Genomic DNA, 18,228 nt, shown 5'->3' on the forward strand with positions numbered 1-18,228 from the left:
CCATTCTGTAACTCTGTGCCTTTTTTATTAGTAAGTTCATTCCATTTACATTTAGGGTGATTATTGAAATATGAGGTCTTTTTATAGCCATTTTCTCTTTTGCTTTCTGGTAGCTTGGTGTTTCCATTGCTTCCTTGTCCTTTTGTTTCTGATTTCTTTATTTTGGTTGGGTTTTGTGGGTTTCCCTATGGTTCTTCTTTTTTTATGTTATATACTTTAGTTCTGAATCTTTGGAATGTGGTTACCACTACAAATATGTAAAGAATAATTATATATATACAGTCATCAATTTTCTTCTGTGTGTGTATTATCTCCATTCCCCTTTGCAAATTTGGATCTTTAAATTCTCCCCTTTCATTCATTGCTTTCTCAATTTGTCCCTATATATAGTGCACATTCATTACAATCTTGCATAGCAGTTCTCTTATTATTTAAGCTTATAATGTCCTGTTCTCAGTAAGAGTTTCACTTCTCCTCTTCTATTTGCCTGATAGCCACCTTACTCCTAATTATGTATTTTTTTGTCATTTTGTTTTAGCTGAGCTGACCCCTTTCAGTATTTCCTTTAGTGCAAATCTCGGAGTGGAATATTTCCTCAATTTTTGTATGTCTGGAAAGGTCTTAATTTCTTCTTCATATCTAGAGGAAAGCTTAGGTAGATACATTATTCTAAGCTGGTAGTTCCTTTCACTTAATATTTTGAATATTTTATTTCATTCCTTTCTGGCTTATAAGGTTTATGCTGAGAAGTCTGATGATAGTCTAATAGGCTTTCCTTTATAGGTTGCCATCTTCTTTTCCTTGGCTTCCCTGAGAACTCTGTCTTTTCATTGATTTTTGATAATTTTAATACAATGTGTCTTGGCGAAGGCCTTTTTAGGTTGAGATAATTGGGTGATCTGTTGAATTTTTGAATCTTAAGCTCTAGCTCATTCCTTAGATTTTGGAAGTTCTCATCAACTATTTGCCTGAAAATGCTTTCTAGTCCCTGTTCCTTTTCCTCGCCTTCGATAATGCCCATTATTCCTATGTTTCCTCTCCTGATGGTATCAACTAGCTTTTTTATTTCTCTTTCATTATTTTTCATTCTTTGGTTTCTCTCTTCTTCCTTCTGATTTATTTCTAGATTTCTGTCTTTGATATTACCGATCCTTTCCTCCTTTTGGTTGACTCTTTTTCCCAAGTTTGTAATTTCATATTTCAACTCTTACAGTGTTTTTTGTTTGTTTTTTGTTTGATTTTGTTTGTTTGGTTTTGTTTTTATCTCCAGAAGACCTAGTCTGTTCCTTTTGAGTGTTTCAATCTCCTTGCTCTGTTCATCTAGGTGTTTTTTTTCAATTTCTGAAATCGTTGATATGACTCGTTTCAAAACTCACTGAGTTTTTTTCAGAGGTACCATCCTGAATCTCTGTCATTTACATTGCATATTTGTTTGTTTGTAAACTTATTTTCTGTAGATTTTTCTCTTGCTTTCTGAGATGCCTTGTCATCTTGGTTGTTCATGGTGTTTAATGGACTATTTCTCTACCTGGGCATTGATGAAAGTGTATTCTGCTCTTTTTTCAGGAAGAAGATTTATTATATAAAGGTCGCTCTTTAGCCTGCTGTAAAGAAAGTGTTTTTGTTTGTTTGTTTGTTTTGTTTTTTTTGTTTGTTTGTTTTGTTCTGTTTTTTTTTGTTTGTTTGTTTGTTTCTAGTAGGTGGCATCTAAGCCTTTGGTTCCTTGCTTTATATAAAGCTTTAATAATGCCTTTTTATTTTATTGTAGATATTCAATCATGCTTGCCACCCTCAGTCTCAGTCCCTGTAGTGTAAGCAATAGTTTCGGTAGTGTTTGCTGAGATTCCCCTGGGGCTCTGTGGTATTCGGTCTCAGAGGATATTGGGGGAGGCACCCTCTGGTTTAGGTTTTGGGGGTGCAGCTAAGCCTCGTTTTTGCATCATGGCTGGTAAAAATCAACTCTTGTTTCTCTGTCATCCCGCATCTCTGCTTTCTGCCCTGATGACTTGCCTCTGGCTGTGTGGAACTCACAACTCTCCCAGGCAGGGCTGTTTAGGGAACTCACCACTCCACCCCTCCTCCTGCTCCTACAGTAAGCTTTGGCACCTGCAAGAGGCAGTGTCTATATTTCTCTCAGTCTACCACCCAACACCCGGTATTTTGAGCTGTAATAGCTGTCATGCACAGATCTCACACTCAGACATGCTGGTGTGCAGTTTGGGTGTTTATTTTGTCTAGTTTTAGATGTTCATCTTATTGTTGCTTCAAAGGAAGAGATCTGGAACATCTCTCACTCTACCATGTTTCTCCAAATCTCCAATCCATTTACATTTAAAGTAAATAATGATAGGTACATAATACCATTTTATTTTTCATATTTATAGGGGTTTCCTCCCTCTTTCTGTTATACAAAAGTCACCTTAATGTTTCTTGTCATTCTGGCTCATTGACGATAAATTCCTCTAGATTTTTCTTGTCTCAGAAGCTCTTTATCTCACCTTCCATTTTAATAAAAAAGCAAAACAAAACAAAACAATAACCTTGCTGAGTAGAGTGTTCTTAGGTGTACGATCTCATTTTTTTTATCACTTTGAATATTTTGTGCCAATCTTTCTGTCTTGCAAAGTTTCTGTTGAGAAATCAGCTGACACTCTTACGAGAGCTCTCTTATAAGTAATTATTTTTCTCTTGATACTTTTAAGATTCTCTCTTTGTATTTAACCTTTAGCACTTTTATGGGAGTACCAATGTAAGTAACTAGCTGCATTTCTCTTTGTGATTTCAAGGTTCTTTTTGTCTTTAACCTGTGGCATTTTAATAATTATGTCTTGGTGTGGTTTTGTTTGGTTCATCTTCTTTGTACTTCCTGATCTTGTGTATGCATTTCCTTTACCAGGTTAGGGAAGTGTTTAATTATTATTTCTTCAAATAAGTTCTCAATACCTTGCTCTCTCTCTCTTCTTCTCATACCCCTATGATGTGGATTTTGATATGTTTGACATTGACCCAGAGGACTCTTAAATTTTCCTCATCTTTTAGATTCTTTTTTCTTGTTGCTGTTCAATTGGATGTTTTCTGCTACTTTGTGTTCCAATTCTGTGATTTGATCCTCTGCTTCATTAAGTCAATGGTTGATTCTTTGTAGTGTATTCTTCCTTTCAGTTATTGTATTCATTTCTGACTGGTTGTTTTTTGTGGTTTTTATGTCTCTTTTATGTTTTCTATCGCTCTGTTGAAGGCTTTACTGAAATCATTTGTTCTTTCCCTAAATTTATTGAGCATCCTTATGATCAATGTTTTGAACTCTGTCTTTGGTAGGTTGCTTGTCTCCATTTCATTTTTTTCTGAAGTTTTTTCCTTTTGTTTCATTTTCAGCATGTTTCTTTGTTTTCTCATTTTAGTTGCCTCTCTGTGTTCATTTCTATGTATAAAGGAGATTTGTTAAATATCCCAGCCTTGGCCAGTGGGCCTTATGTAATAGATGTCTGTGTAGCCCAGTGTCACAGTCTCCCTGATTACCTGTAGCAGGGGCTGTGGACCTGTTCCTTGTGTGGATAGTGTGTGTTCTTTTGTTGTAGCTAATTCTTGATTGTTATTAGCACATCAGTGGATGGAATTGACTCTCGGCTGACTAGCTGTGGGAATTAGCCATGTCTATAAGCATATGAGCTACTGTGTGAAGGCTGATGCACAGAGTGGGGTTTGTCCCAGCAGGCTGATGTACTGTTGAGACCACAATTCGGGTGTGCCACTTATGGGGCTATTCAGATGGTGCCCTGTTGTGGTCTTATGCCAGTCTCTGGGTGTGTTGGTTCTGGATCACTTGGGAGGAGCACCTGTATAGGTGAAGGTCAGCTGCTGCCTTTGATTATTCGAGCCTACAAGGTAGGAGCTACAAATAGATGCACAAATGGTTACTGCTTTTTCTGGATCTGGAGGCAAGTGAGAGAGATTACACTGCAAGCTGAGGTTGGATACCCCCAGTACTGGCCCTGGGGTGGGTCAGCATGAGAACCAGTGCATCTCAAGGCCTAAGGCTGTCTGCCAGTTGTCTATATATCTCTGCAGCTATAAGACTCTTTGGTTTATACAAGAGATGGTTAGGGCAGGGATCCAAGGAGTCACCGGGGTAAAGCATGCAGATTTCACTTAGCCAATGCAGTGGAGTGAGTCAATCATGTCAGGCCAATGCAGATTGCTGCCAGTACTGAGCCCAAAGGCTTTGACAAAAGTCACAGATCACAGCGAAGCCAGTGACCATCTGCCTTGGGCCTATAGACCCCAGTGATCTGCCCAAAAGAGCTTGCAGTTTGAGCTGGCACTAGTGGCCCACCACCAAAAGTCTCCCTCATAATGTGTGGGTAGCACATGAGAGTATGAGCTGAGGGCTGCTGTCTGTCCACAAATGTGTGGCCCAGGGAAGGTGCAGGGTAGGCCTGGCTGCCTGGCAACAGGCATGCCATAGGTAATTTGTGGGATGGTGGAGTGGGGTTTCAAAGAGACACACGGTGGAGGAGGTTGACCTCACTAGGCCAATGCAGCTTTAGAAATAGCCATAGAATGCCCCAGACAGGGACCAACAAAGGAGCAATGGTGGCTCTCCTTCCAGGTCTTGCTCTGATGCCACACAACACAGTCCTACCTCATATATTTCTTGTGCCTCCCCAGCTGCTGACTCTCCACCAGAGCCCAGGGTGAGTGTCTGTGAGTGAGCTAGTATGTGTGAAGTCCTTTAAGGAGAACACCTGGGTTTTCAGATTTTTCTGTCTCACCCGATGACCCGAATCCTTACTGATTTTTACAGTCAGATTCTGTGGGAACTTGTCTTTCTGGGACTAGAATCCTGGGCTGGGGATCCCCTGTATGGGGCTAAGGCTATTATTTCCTTCAGAGGGGCGTCTGCAGCTATGCTCCCCCTCCTGGTGCTCAGCTGCCATGCACGTGTGTGAGACCAGCCTGCTTGGTGTCTCTATACCTCCAGTAGTCTCAATGTGGCTTTTTTCTTTATATTCTCAGATTATATATTGTGATAAACTAGACTTCAGATGTTTCTCCAAGTTGTTTGTTTTATAATGGCTGTAATTTTAATGTGCTCATGGAAGGGGGCAAACACTGCTTTTACCTAGCCTACCATCTTGATGCAAAAGTCATAATCTTGAGTGTTTTTATTTAAAAGTGAGAAAAATTGAAAAAAAATAATGATTAAGCAGTCAATTCTAGAAGCTAAAATAGAAAAATTAAAATAAACCCAGAAAAAGTAAGAAGAAAATAATTCTAAAGAAACAGCATAAATTAAAAAGACATTAAAATTGAGAAGGAAAGCCAAAAACTTGTTTGAAAACATCAGTGAAATAATAATACGTGTAGTAAGTCTCAAAAAAAGAGAGAAAATGAACAAACATAGTTCTAAGGATAAGAAAGGGACTATATAACCCGAGATATGCAAGAGACCTTTAAAAATATTAGAGAACATAGTAATGATTAATTGTATGTGTCAACTTGATAGGAATACAGGGTGTCCAGATTAAACATTATTTCTAGGTGTTTTCTGTCAGGATGTTTCTGGATGAGATTAGCATTGAATTAGTGGAATGAGGAAAGCAGATTGCTTTTCTACAATGTGAGTGAGCATTAAAAAATTCATTAAGGGCCTCAATAGAACAAAAAGGTAGGAGGTGGGGGAATGTGTTCTCTGCCTGACTACTGAAATTGGACATTCTTCTCTTGCCCTCAGACTGGCTGGCACTTACATCATTAATCTTTCCATTCTCAGAACTACACCACTGGCTTTCCTGGGTCTCTAGTTTTCAGACTAAAGATTATAGGACTTTCACCTTCAATAATCACAGTAGATACTTTATTATATAATCTCTCCCTTTCCCCTTCTTTTTCTCAAACTCTGACTAATAATAACACTATAACTTTATACATTTTGATTTAAAACTTTCAATGAAATGGATGATTTTCTAAGAAAATATAAATTGCCAGAATAAACTCACGATAAACAGAAAATCTGACTACTCAATAACTATTGAACTGTAATGGAGAAAAATATTGACATATAGAAGTGATTTAAAACTTTCAATGAAATGGATGATTTTCTAAGAAAATATAAATTGCCAGAATAAACTCACGATAAACAGAAAATCTGACTACTCAATAACTATTGAACTGTAATGGAGAAAAATATTGACATATAGAAGTATCAGCAAGAGAGTGAATAGGAAGTCCTTATTCCATGTGCCCCCACAAAATCAAACATTTAATAGCAATCCATAGACAGAAATACTTTTGCAGGTATTTTGGGATCCAGGTAGATTTGGAAACATCATTGGAATCCAAGACTGTGGAGGCATACATTGAGAAAGCATGCCCAAGCACTGCTGGCAGTCATGCGACATGGTCTTAACTGCAGACCAGAAGCAGTTCTGTACTCCTGTATACTTGGATTCAGCCTGCTTGTCTGTGGGCCTGCTACCAGAACCTTCTACCATGGGACCAGAGGATACATGCCCATCTGCGCCCTTGTAACAGGGAACACTGAACTCAGACTGACTTTAGTCTCTAAAGTATACCTGTGACCCCAGTTATACTCTAGTTGTGATGCAGTTCTGCCTACCAAGAGACTTGCCAGAAGCACAATCAGGGACCCAGCAGAACCCACACCCATAAACACGCCTGGTAATGGGTGTAACAATTGTGAAACAACTGTGAAACCAGCAGCATTTAAAGGATATGGCTACAGCCCCATATGACCATAATCCAGTGGCAGTCCCATTAGCCAGAAGAATATCTTTACCTCCCAAAGTGAGGTAGAAGAAGTATCTGATCCTTGAAGTGAAGAGACACCAATACAAAGCTACATAGATCATGAATAATAAGGTAAATAACACTAATAAAGCTCCAGTAACCAACCATAAAGAAATAGGAACTCATCAACTTCTTCACAAAAAAATTCAAAATTACTGTCTTATAGAAGCTCAATAAGTACAAGACAACATGGATAAACAACTAAACAAAATCAGGGAAACAAAATGAGAAGTATAATAGAGAAATAGGAACCATAAAAAAGAACCAAAAAGAAATCTTGGAGCTGAATAATAAAATGGCTAAACTTAAAAATGAAATAGAGAGATTAAAGAGTAGACACAATCATGCAGAAGAAAGAATCACTAATCTCTACGGTGGATTATATAAAGTGATTCACTCAGAGGAACAAATAGAAAAAAATGAAAAAAGACTGAAGAAAGTCTATTTGACTTATGAGATATGACATATATATATATATATATGTATATTCACTTGGTCATTATATATATATTCACTTGGTCATAATATATCTACATCTATATATCTATATCTATATCTATATCTATATCTATATCATCTATATATATATTATGAGAGTCTCAGAGAAGAGAGAAAGAGAAAGGAGAAAAGCTTATGTAAAGAAATAATGATGACTAAGGTTCAGGTTAAGATGGAGGAGTAGGTAAACACTGCGCTGGCCTCCTCCTATGAACACATTAAAATTACAACTAAATTATAGAACACTCGATCTGGAGAAACATCTAAAGACTAGCTGAATAGAACTCCTATAACTAAAGATATAAAAAAGCCACATGGAGACTAATAAGAGGGATGGAGACACAAAACAAGCGGATCCCTCACCTTCCTACGGCAATTAAGAGTTAGGAGGGATAACTCAGCTGTGGAAGTCCTCCTGGAGGAGTGAGTGGCCCTACCCTTATACCAGGGCTACCCATCCCAGGGTTTCAGTGCCTGGAAGAGGTGTCCCCACAAAATCTGGCTGTGAAAATCAGTGGGGATTCTAACAGACTGGATTTCCATCAGTTGGAAACTCAGCCTTTCCCATAAAAGGCCTACTATCAGACTCACTCATTTATAGGCACTCATCCTGGGTTCCAGCAAATGGAAAGAATTAAGGGAGGTTCCAGAGACTAATTTATATGTCTTCGGGGTGAGGGCTGCAGGGATAACTGCCATTAATCACGTGTTGAGCTCTCCTGTGCAGTCTACAGGCAGACACCATCTTGCCTATGTTGAGCCCTACCCCCACACGACCATTTCTGAATCTGCATTGACTAGGTGAGATCTGCTCACTCCACGTCCATGACTCCCTCAGAACTCGTCCCATCTGAATTGCAAGTTACCTGTGGCAATATTTTGGATGGGAAACCAGCCATATCTGGTACTCTCAGCAGAAGGCTCCTTCGGCAGCAATCCACAGACCTTAGGCTGTACATTTCAGGAGGCACTTTTGGCAGAGGGCAACCAACCCCAAGTCAGGCTGCAGTGTTTCCTGAACAAATCTTGATGGTCTATAGACCCAAGGCTGGCTGAGGATGGCCTCAGTATCATCTGAGACATTTGCAAGTGTACACAGGTTCAGCACTGGCATCAAATTTGAATCTGCATCAACCTAGAAAACACCACTTGCCCCATCTGGTGACTCCCTGGGACCCCCACCACATCTAACTCAAGAACCACCTGGGGTTTTTGCTGAACTGCTGTAGGCTCTGTACTCTTAGCAGGTGGCTTTGGTTCACTGTGCTGCTGCTCCCATATGCCTCCAGAGATAGATAGCTTTGAAACACCCACCAGGAACCCCTGGTCCAGTCACAAGCAATAACTAACCTTGGACTACACAGATGACCCTCCCTAGGGGCTCCAGAAACAATACACCCAAAGGCTGGCATCAGACCTCAACAGAGCACCACCTGATTAGTCCCACAAGTGGCGCACCTTAAGAATGGTCTTGTGAGCCCACTGGAGCAAATCTGTCTCTGTGGGTTCAGCCTCTACACAGTAGATTAAATGCTGTGGAACTGGCCAAGCCACACAGCCAGTCAGCCTGAGAGTAAATTTCACCCACTGATGTGCCAACAGCAATCAAGGCTCAACTACAATAGGAGAGCATGTGCAACCCACACAAGGGACACTTGTGGAGCACCTGGCACAGGTGATCAAGAAACTGCACCACTGAGCCACGTAGGACACCTACTACATAAGTACATCTAGCTAAAACTGGGAGAAGTGGCAGATCTACCTAATACATATGAACGAACACAGAGAAGCAACTAAAATGAGAAAACAAACATGCCACAAATGAATCAAAAAGAGAAAACCCCTGAAAAAAAAATTAAACAAAATGGAAGCAAGCAACCTACCAGAGACAGAGTTCAAAACACTGGTTATAAGGATGCTCAACGAACTTAGGGAAAGAATAGATGATCTCAGTGAGGACTTCAACAGAGAGATAGTAAACATAAAAGAGACATAGAAACCACAAAAAAGGACCAGTCACAGATGAATACAATAACTGAAAGGATGAATACACTAAAAAGAATAAACAGTAGATTAGACAAGGCAGGAGATCGAATAAGCAAGTTGAAAGACAAGGTAGCAGAAAACATTCAATCAGAACAGCAAAAAAAAATTATTTAAAAAGCGAGGGTAGTTTAAGGGCTCTCTGTGACAACATCAGCAGAACAACATTAGGTTCATAAGGGTACCAGAAGGAGAAGAGGGAAAGCAAGGGATTGAGAACATATTTTAAGAAATAACCAAAAAAAAATACTTGCTCAACATGGTAAAAGAAATAGACATGCAAGTCCAGGAAGCACAGAGAGTCCTAAAGAAGATGAACTCAAACAGACCCACGACAAGACAAATCATAATTAAAATGGCAAAGGTTAAAAAGAGAGAGAGAGAGAATCCTAAAAGCAACGAGAGAAAGGCAGCTAGTTACTTACAAGTGTTCCAACTGATTTCTCAACAGAAACTATGCAGGCCAGAAAGAATTGGCACAAAATATTTAATGTGATGTAAAGCAGGGACTTACAACTAAGACTACTCTACCCAGCAAAGCTATCAAGTAAAATTTAAAGTGAGATAAAGAGTTTTCCAGACAGGAAAAAGTTAAAGGAATTCACTACCATCAGGCCAGTATTACACGAAATGCTAAAGGGGCTGCTTTACAAAGAAGTCACAAAGAAACTCAAAAATTTGAATAATAAAATGGCAATAACTATGTACCTATCAATATTCACTTTTAATGTAAATGAATGAAATGTTCCAATCAAAAGCAGAATACATTTCCATTAATGCCAAGACAGGGAAATAATCCATTAAAAACCATGAACAAACAAGGTATCTCAGAAAGAAGAAAAAAACTCCAGAAAATAAGCTTCGGACATAGAAACATGAAACTTAAATGACAGAGAATTCAGGATGGTACTTCTAAAAACACTCGGTGAGATTTAAAACAATTCATATCAACAATTTCAGGAACTGAAAAAAAAAACGACTAGATGAGCAGAATGACTTATGTAGCAAGGAGACTAAATTCCTCAAAAAGAACCAACTAGAACTTCTAAAGGTGAAGACCACACTGCAAGATATGAAAAATGAAATAGCAAACTTGGGAACTAGAGTCGACCAAATGGAGGAAAGGATCAGTGATATTGAAGACAGAAATCTAGAAATAAATCAGAAGGAAGAAGAGAGAATCGAAGAATGAAAAATAATGAGAGAGAAATACAAAAACTAGCTTATTCCATCAGGAGAGGAAACATAGGAATGATAGGCATTATTGAAGGCAAGGAAGAGGAGGAGGGACTAGAAAACATTTTCAGACAGACAGTAGACAAAAATTTCCCATATGTAAGAAATGAGCTGCAGCTTGGAATTCAAGTCAACAAAACACCCAACTATCTCAACCCAAAAAGGCCTTCACCAAGACACATTGTATTAAAATTATTAAAAATCAATGAAAAGAGATTTCTTAGAGCAGACAGGGAAAAGAAGACAATAACCTATAAAGAAAGACCCATTAGATTATCGTTGAACTTCTCAGCACAAACCTTGCAAGCCAGAAAGTAGTGGAATCAAATATTCAAAATATTAAGTGAAAGGAACTACCAGCCAAGACTAATATATCCAGCTAAGCTCTCCTTTAGATATGATGGAGAAATTAAGACCTTTCTGGACATATAAAAATTGAAAGAATTCTTCACTATGAGGGCTGCATACAGGAAATACTGAAAGGGATCAGCTCAACTAAAAAAATGGGAAAAAAATACATAACTGTGAGTAAGGTAACTAGCAGGTACATAGAAGCAGAGGCGTTGTAAGCTTAAATAATAAGAAGAGATTTGCTAAAGCAAGGTAGTAATGAACATTAAGTGTACATAGGGACAAAATGAGACAACAATGACTGAAAAGGAGAGGACTCAAAGATCCAAATTTCCAAAGGAGAATAGAGAAAAGGCACACAAAGAAAATGAGCTATATATATACACTATCATCTACGTGTTTGTAATGGTAACCACATGCCAAAGATACAGAATTGAAGTATATAACATAAAAACAAGAAGAACGAGAGGGAAATTTCACAAAAGCCAATCAAAATAAAGAAAACAGAAACACAAGAACAAGGAAGCAATGGCAATACCAAGCTACCAGAAAGCAAAAGATAAAATGGCTATAAGAATACTTCATATTTCAATAATCATCCTAAATTAAATGGTCATTTGAATATCTTCTCTGAAAAAAAAGTGTGTTAAATTCTTTTGCTCATTTTTAAATTATATTATTTGTTTTTTTGTTTTGTTTTATTATTGAGTTATACGAGGTCCTTTTGTGTTTATAAAATGTGTGGTTTGCAAATATTTTCTCCCATTCTTTAGCTTGCCTTTTCATTTTGTTGGTCATTTATTTTGATGTAGAGAACTATTTAGTTTGATGTAGCCCCACTTGCTTATTTTCACTTTTGTTTGTGCTTACGATTGTCTTATCCAAAAATTCATTGCCAAGACCCATGTCAAGAAGCTTTTCCCCATTTTATTCTGGGAGTTTTATGGCTTCAGATATTGTATTTAAGTCTTTAATATATTTTGAGTTAATTTTTGTGAATGGTGTAACATGGGGATCTAGTTTCACTTTTTTTTTCCATTTGAATATTCAATATATCTAGCACCACTTATTAAAGAGATTGCTCTTTTCCACTGAGTATTCCTGTCAAATATTAGTTGATCATACATAAATGGGTTGATTTCCGGCCTCTTGATTCTGTTTATTGTTCTATATATTTATTTTTATATTTGTATTATTCTCTTTTGAATACTATAGCTTTATAATATAGTTTAAAACCAATAAGTGTAATGAATCCACTTTTATTCTTATTTCTCAGGATTGCTTTGGCTATTTGGGGTCTTTTTTGGTTCTATTCAGATTTTAGGATTTTTTTTTCTACAAAAAATACCATCGAAATCTTGACAGAATTAGCATTGAACCTATAGATGGCTTTTGGAAGTATAGATATTTTAACAATATTAATTCTTCAAGTTCATGAACATGGGACAACTTTCCATTTATTTGTGTCTTCTTCAATTTCTTTCATCAATGTCTTATACCTTCCAGTGTAGAGATTTTTCACCATCTTGCTTAAATTCCTAAGTATTTTATTGTTTTTGATGTCACTGTGAATGGAATCATTTTCTATAGATCTTTTACAGATAATTCATTGCTAGTGTATAGAAATACTACTGCACCAAGTTTTCTGGCCTTACGCGGTCATTGTTTTTCCTTTGGAGATGAACAGATATACCATCTTGGATCTCAACTGGAGTGCTGCTGGACAACGTCTGTGTACTCTAATCAGGTTTCCTGATTGTGTGACATGACTATTTATTTGTTTCCTTGCTAATGCAGGGTAGCATAATAAGTCCCAAGACTTACAAGGCTTATTATTTGAGGTTCTGAATCAGACAGAACTTTGTAACCAAGTTCCTGGTTAGAAAAGGCTCTGCAGATAGGCAAAGCCACTGGTCGAGATTTCTACTTGAGTGCTGCTATGAAGAGAAACTCCATCTGCCAAGATCTGAGTCCATACATTTTAATAATTACTGTATATATAAATGGATTGAATTTTTCAATAAAAAACATATGCACCCCAAAATGGAGCACCTAAAAATATTAAGAAAATACTAACAGATCCTAAAGGAGAAAAAGACAATAATTCAATAACAGTGAGGGGCTTCGAAACTCACCTGTCAACAATGGAATAGATTATCCAGACAGAAAATCCACATGAAAATGTTAGCTATGAACTGTCCTTTAGACCAAATGGACCTGACCAACATATACAGAAATTTCATTCAACAGGTTTAGAGTATATATTCCTCTCAAGCATGCAGGCAACATTCTCCAGGATAGATAATATGATAGGTGACAAAATATGTCTTATCACATATGAGAAGATTAAAATTATACCAAGTATCTTTTCCAACTGCAATGGTATAGAACTAGACATTCGTAATGAAAGGGAAGGTGGAAAATTCACAAATATGTGGACATTAAACAACAAACTGCTGAAAAAATAGGCCAAAAAAGAAATAAAAAGGAAAATGAAATTATATATATATATATCTCAAGAGATATATATCAAGAGATATATATATCTTGAGAGAGTAAAATCAAGGCATAGATGATAGAGACTTTGTTAATCCCTCTTGCTACCAAATCAAAGTTGTGACAGAAACACAGAGAAAACAGCAAGGAAAGTTGCCTGGGGTCTAGATGAACAAGCCCTACAATGAAGGAGAGAAAAAAGAAGTCACCTTGCAATGGGAGGAAGTAGGATGGGGCAAGGACACAAAGCTGCCCAGTCCCTAGCAACTGAATGGGACAGAGGCTGTGGCAGCACAGGCGGCAGCACTAGACACCTCTTAAATGGGCCGTATCCATGAGCAGACTGTCATGGTGACAGAACTGCTGTCTCTGAGCACCAGTACAAGGTTAGCTCTATGAGGGGCACCAGGGACTTATAGGGTGACACTGAGTTATCAGAGTGAGGGCTGGGGCAAGGCTCTCTCCAAGCAGAAATGCTGGTTGTATCCATTGTTCCTCTGTTCAGACCTTCCCCCCTCCCACCATGTGGACACAGGGCTGCCATAGCTGAGACACATCTAACTGAATAACAATTTAAAAAATTTATGAGACACTATTAAATGTAAAAATATTTGTCATAGGGGTACCTGAAGGAAAACAAGATGTTGAACAGCTATTTGAAGAATTAATGATGGAAAACTTTCCTCACCTAGTGAAGAAAACAGGTATAAAACCCCAGGAAGCTCAGAGATTTCCAAGAAAGAAGAGCCCAAAGAGGCCCACATCAAGACATATAATTAAAATGCCAAAGGTTAAGTACAAAGAGAGAGCCCTAAAAGCAGCAAGAAAAAAAGCGGTAAGTAAATAAAAGTGGAACACCCGTAAGACTGGCAGCTGATTTCTCAAAAGATACCATGCAGGACAAAAAGGCTTGGCACAAAGTATTTAATGTGATGAAAACCCAGGATCTACAACCAAGAATACTTTATTTAGCAAAACTCTCATTTAGAGTGGAAGGACAGATAAAGAATTTCCCAGACAAAAATATGCTAAAGGAATTCATCACCACCAAACCAGTATTACAGGAAATGTTGAAGAACTTCTTTAAGAAGAAAAAAGCATGTATCCAAAACAGGAATAAAGAATGGTAATAACTACATATCTATCAACAAGTATCTAAAATGGAAAATAATTAAGTGCTCCAACCAAAAGATAGAGTGGTTAAAAGAATAAGAAAATAAGAACCCATATGTTGCCTATGAGAGACTCACTTCAGATTTAAAAAAAACACAGACTAAAAGGAAGGGGATGGAAAAAGATAGTGCCTTGATGGACTTAGAGGGTATTGCGCTGAGTGAAATAAGTCAGATAGAGAAAGGCGAATGTCACATGACATACATGTGGAATCTAAATGACAAAATAAACAACAAAAGCAATAAACACAGAGAATATTTTGAAGGCTACTAGATGGGATAGATGTTGAGGGAATGGCAAAAAAGGCAAAGGGATTAAGAGGTAGAAATGGATAGTTGCAGAATACTTAGAGATGTAGAGTGTAGCATGGGGAAGATAATTAACAGTGTTGTAATAAACATGTAAAGGGTAAGAGGGGTACTAGATTTAGTGGGGTGATCACTTAGCAAGTTATGTGGATCTCTGATCACTAGGCTGTACAACTGAAGCTGGCATATTATTGTATTCGACTATATTTTTTTTAAAAAAACTCATTGAATAGTACAATGTATATATGAGCAAGTAATTGTTTATTATATTTCAATAAAGCCAGAAAAAAAACTATCTTGAAACAAATGGAAATGGAAACACAATGTACCAAAACCTATGGGGTGCTAAAAAAAAAAGACAGTTCGAAGAAGGAAGTTTATAGTGAAAAACACTCATTAAGAAAAAAATGGGAGAAGTATGGTGGCATGAGGGAACTCTCCTTATTCTTCTGCTTGAAATTACAATAATCTATAGTCCAACAGATAATACCCAGCCTAGCACATACACATCTGAGAAATCCGTGCTTCAGAGTATCTGAAGGTGAGCAAATCACTTGAGAAAGGGAGGAGGAAAGAAGGTAGGTGCTGCAGGATGCAGCCCAGAGCTCTCTTTAGGATATGGGGGAGAGGAAAACTACATGGCAGTTTTTTTAAACTTTTTGAAACCCAGACCAGTCCTGCCTGTGTGATCAGCATATTCCATGCAGCAGAGCTCAGTGAACAGGGAGGACAGCAGAGATTGAATACAGGGGGCAACAGCTGTGTTTTAGAATCTGTCATTGCCAAGCAGAAAGCTGAGTCACTGAGCCTGGCCGCCTGCCTCCACCATCCCAGAGAACACCACCTTATAACTTCCCAGAACTTGCAGTGGGCCTCAACACTGCATCTGGCTATTGGAGCAAATCTGGGACTCAGGAGGCTCTTTTAGAGGCTCATATTCTAGTCCCACTTCATATTATTGCAAGGGGGTGGACCTCTGGGATCAAGGTGACCTGGTCACAGAGGAGACACACACCTATCCAGGGAATAAAGGCATTTTTAGCCCTGACGCGGAGAACCAGGTGGCTTGGGCAGTGCATGCGGCTTTGGTGCCACCTATTGGAAAACAAAAGAAAACCTTTTCTTAACAACCTGATATAGACAACTCACTCTGAAAACTAATAGAATATTTTTTTTTTTTAAAAAAAGGAGAGTATATTCCCATCAATGCCTATGTGGAGAAATAATCCATCAAACACCATGAACAACAAAGGTAAAAAGGCAACTCGGAAAGAAAGTGAAAAATCTCCAGAAAATATGTGATTTAAATGACTAAGAATTAAAGATTGAATTTCTGAAACAATGCACTTCCCTTTACATAAAACTAATGATAACCACACACTCAAAAATCAAAAACTGAGATATATAACATAAAACAAAAGAAATAGAGGGAACAATCATAAAACACCACCAAATTAAAATAACACAAAGAAACACAAGGACAAAGAAACAATGGAGACACCAAGCTACTAGAAAACAAAAGATAAAATGGCTATAGGAAAATCTCATATTTTAATAATCACACTAAATGTAAATGGACTAAACAGCAATAAAAATGCAGAGTAACAGATTGAATCAGAAAACCAAACCAAACCATATGCTACCTTCAAGAGACACATCTTAGCTTCAAGGACAAATATAGATTCGAAGGAAAAGGGTGGAAAACAATACTTGAAGCAAATGACATCTAGAGAAAAGTTGTTGTAGTCGTACTTATATCTGACGGGATAGAGTTTAAGATAAAAAAGGTAATGAGAGACAAAGATGGACACTTCATAATGATAAAGGGGACAATACATCAAGAAGACATAACACTCATCAATATATATGCTTTCAATCAGAGAGTGCCAAAATATATAAAGCAACTACTAACAAAACTAAAGAAAGAAACTGACAAACACAATTATATTAGGGAACATAAATATCCCACTGTCGGCTATGGCTAGATAATTCAACAGAAAATTAATAAAGAGGTGTCAACCTTAAATGACTCATTAGACAAAATGGACATTTCCAGAGCCTTTCATCCCAAAACACCAGATTATACTTTCTTCTTTAATGCACATGGAACATCTCAAGGATAAACCATATGTTGGGATACAAAACTAACCTCAACAAATTTAAGATTTAAATTACACCGAGCATATTCTCTGAATATAATGCTTTCAAACTTGAGATCAACTACAAAAAGAAAGCTGGAAGAAGCACAAATATGTTGAGATTCAACAACATGCTAATAAAGAACAACTTGGTCATAAAAGAAATAAAATGAGAGATCAATAAATACATAGAAACAAACAAGAATAAAAGTACAACATATCAAAATTTTGGAGAGTAACATCAGAAGCATGGTGTAGTGAGGGATCTCCCCACTTGAAATAATAATAAGCTGAATATCGAAAACTCAACAAATAACACCTAACTGGCACACAAGCACATCTGAGGGATTGATTTGCACATAAGAGCTTCAAAAGGTCGGAACCACATGAGTCCGGGAGGTAGACTAGGAGGAGCAAAGAAGCTGCCATATACAGCCAGAGCTCCCTGCAGGAGGGAGAGTGGAAAATTTGCGGCTGGTTCCCCAAACAGCCCTGCCTGAGGGATCAGCCTGGTCCATGCACCAGAGGCCAGGGATTAGGGCAGAAAACAGAGCAGAAACTAAGAGTGGAGGGGCAACAGCTATGTGTTAGCAGTCATCGTTCAAAAGCAGGAGGCTGATACACGGAGCCTGGCAGCAACCCACACCCACCAACCCAGAGCATGCCTTCCCTCCACCTTATGTCCTCCCTGACCTAATACCTCAGAGCCTCAGTAGAATTTGTGCAACTGGCACTGAAACATAAACCACTGCTTGGACCACAGGCAGACACTGGTACTGAAAGCAGCTGATAGTGGTTTTAATATTCAGTATATCAGACAGAGAGAAAAAAGCATTATCAGCCTCAAAGTAGAGATCCAAAAGTTGTGGATGCTAGCTACTGGAAATCAAAAGAAAAACCCCTTCTTTCAACAGGCTAAAGAGATACTTCTATGTAATAAATCTTTCTGAAAAAAGTAGAGTTCACACTCATTAATGTATAGGCAGATAAATCATCCATCAGACACCATGAATAACCAGGGTGACAATACAGCTTGGAAAGAAAGAGAAAAAAAACTCTAGAAAATAAGCAGAAAGACATAGAAATATGTGACTTAAATGACAAAATTTAGGATTATACTCCTGAAAATAAACTCAATGAGATGCAAGAAAAATCTGATTGACAATTCCAAGAAC

This window comes from Rousettus aegyptiacus, unplaced genomic scaffold (genome assembly GCF_014176215.1).
Source record: "Rousettus aegyptiacus isolate mRouAeg1 unplaced genomic scaffold, mRouAeg1.p scaffold_m13_p_9, whole genome shotgun sequence".
In the NCBI taxonomy this organism is placed as follows: domain Eukaryota; kingdom Metazoa; phylum Chordata; class Mammalia; order Chiroptera; family Pteropodidae; genus Rousettus; species Rousettus aegyptiacus.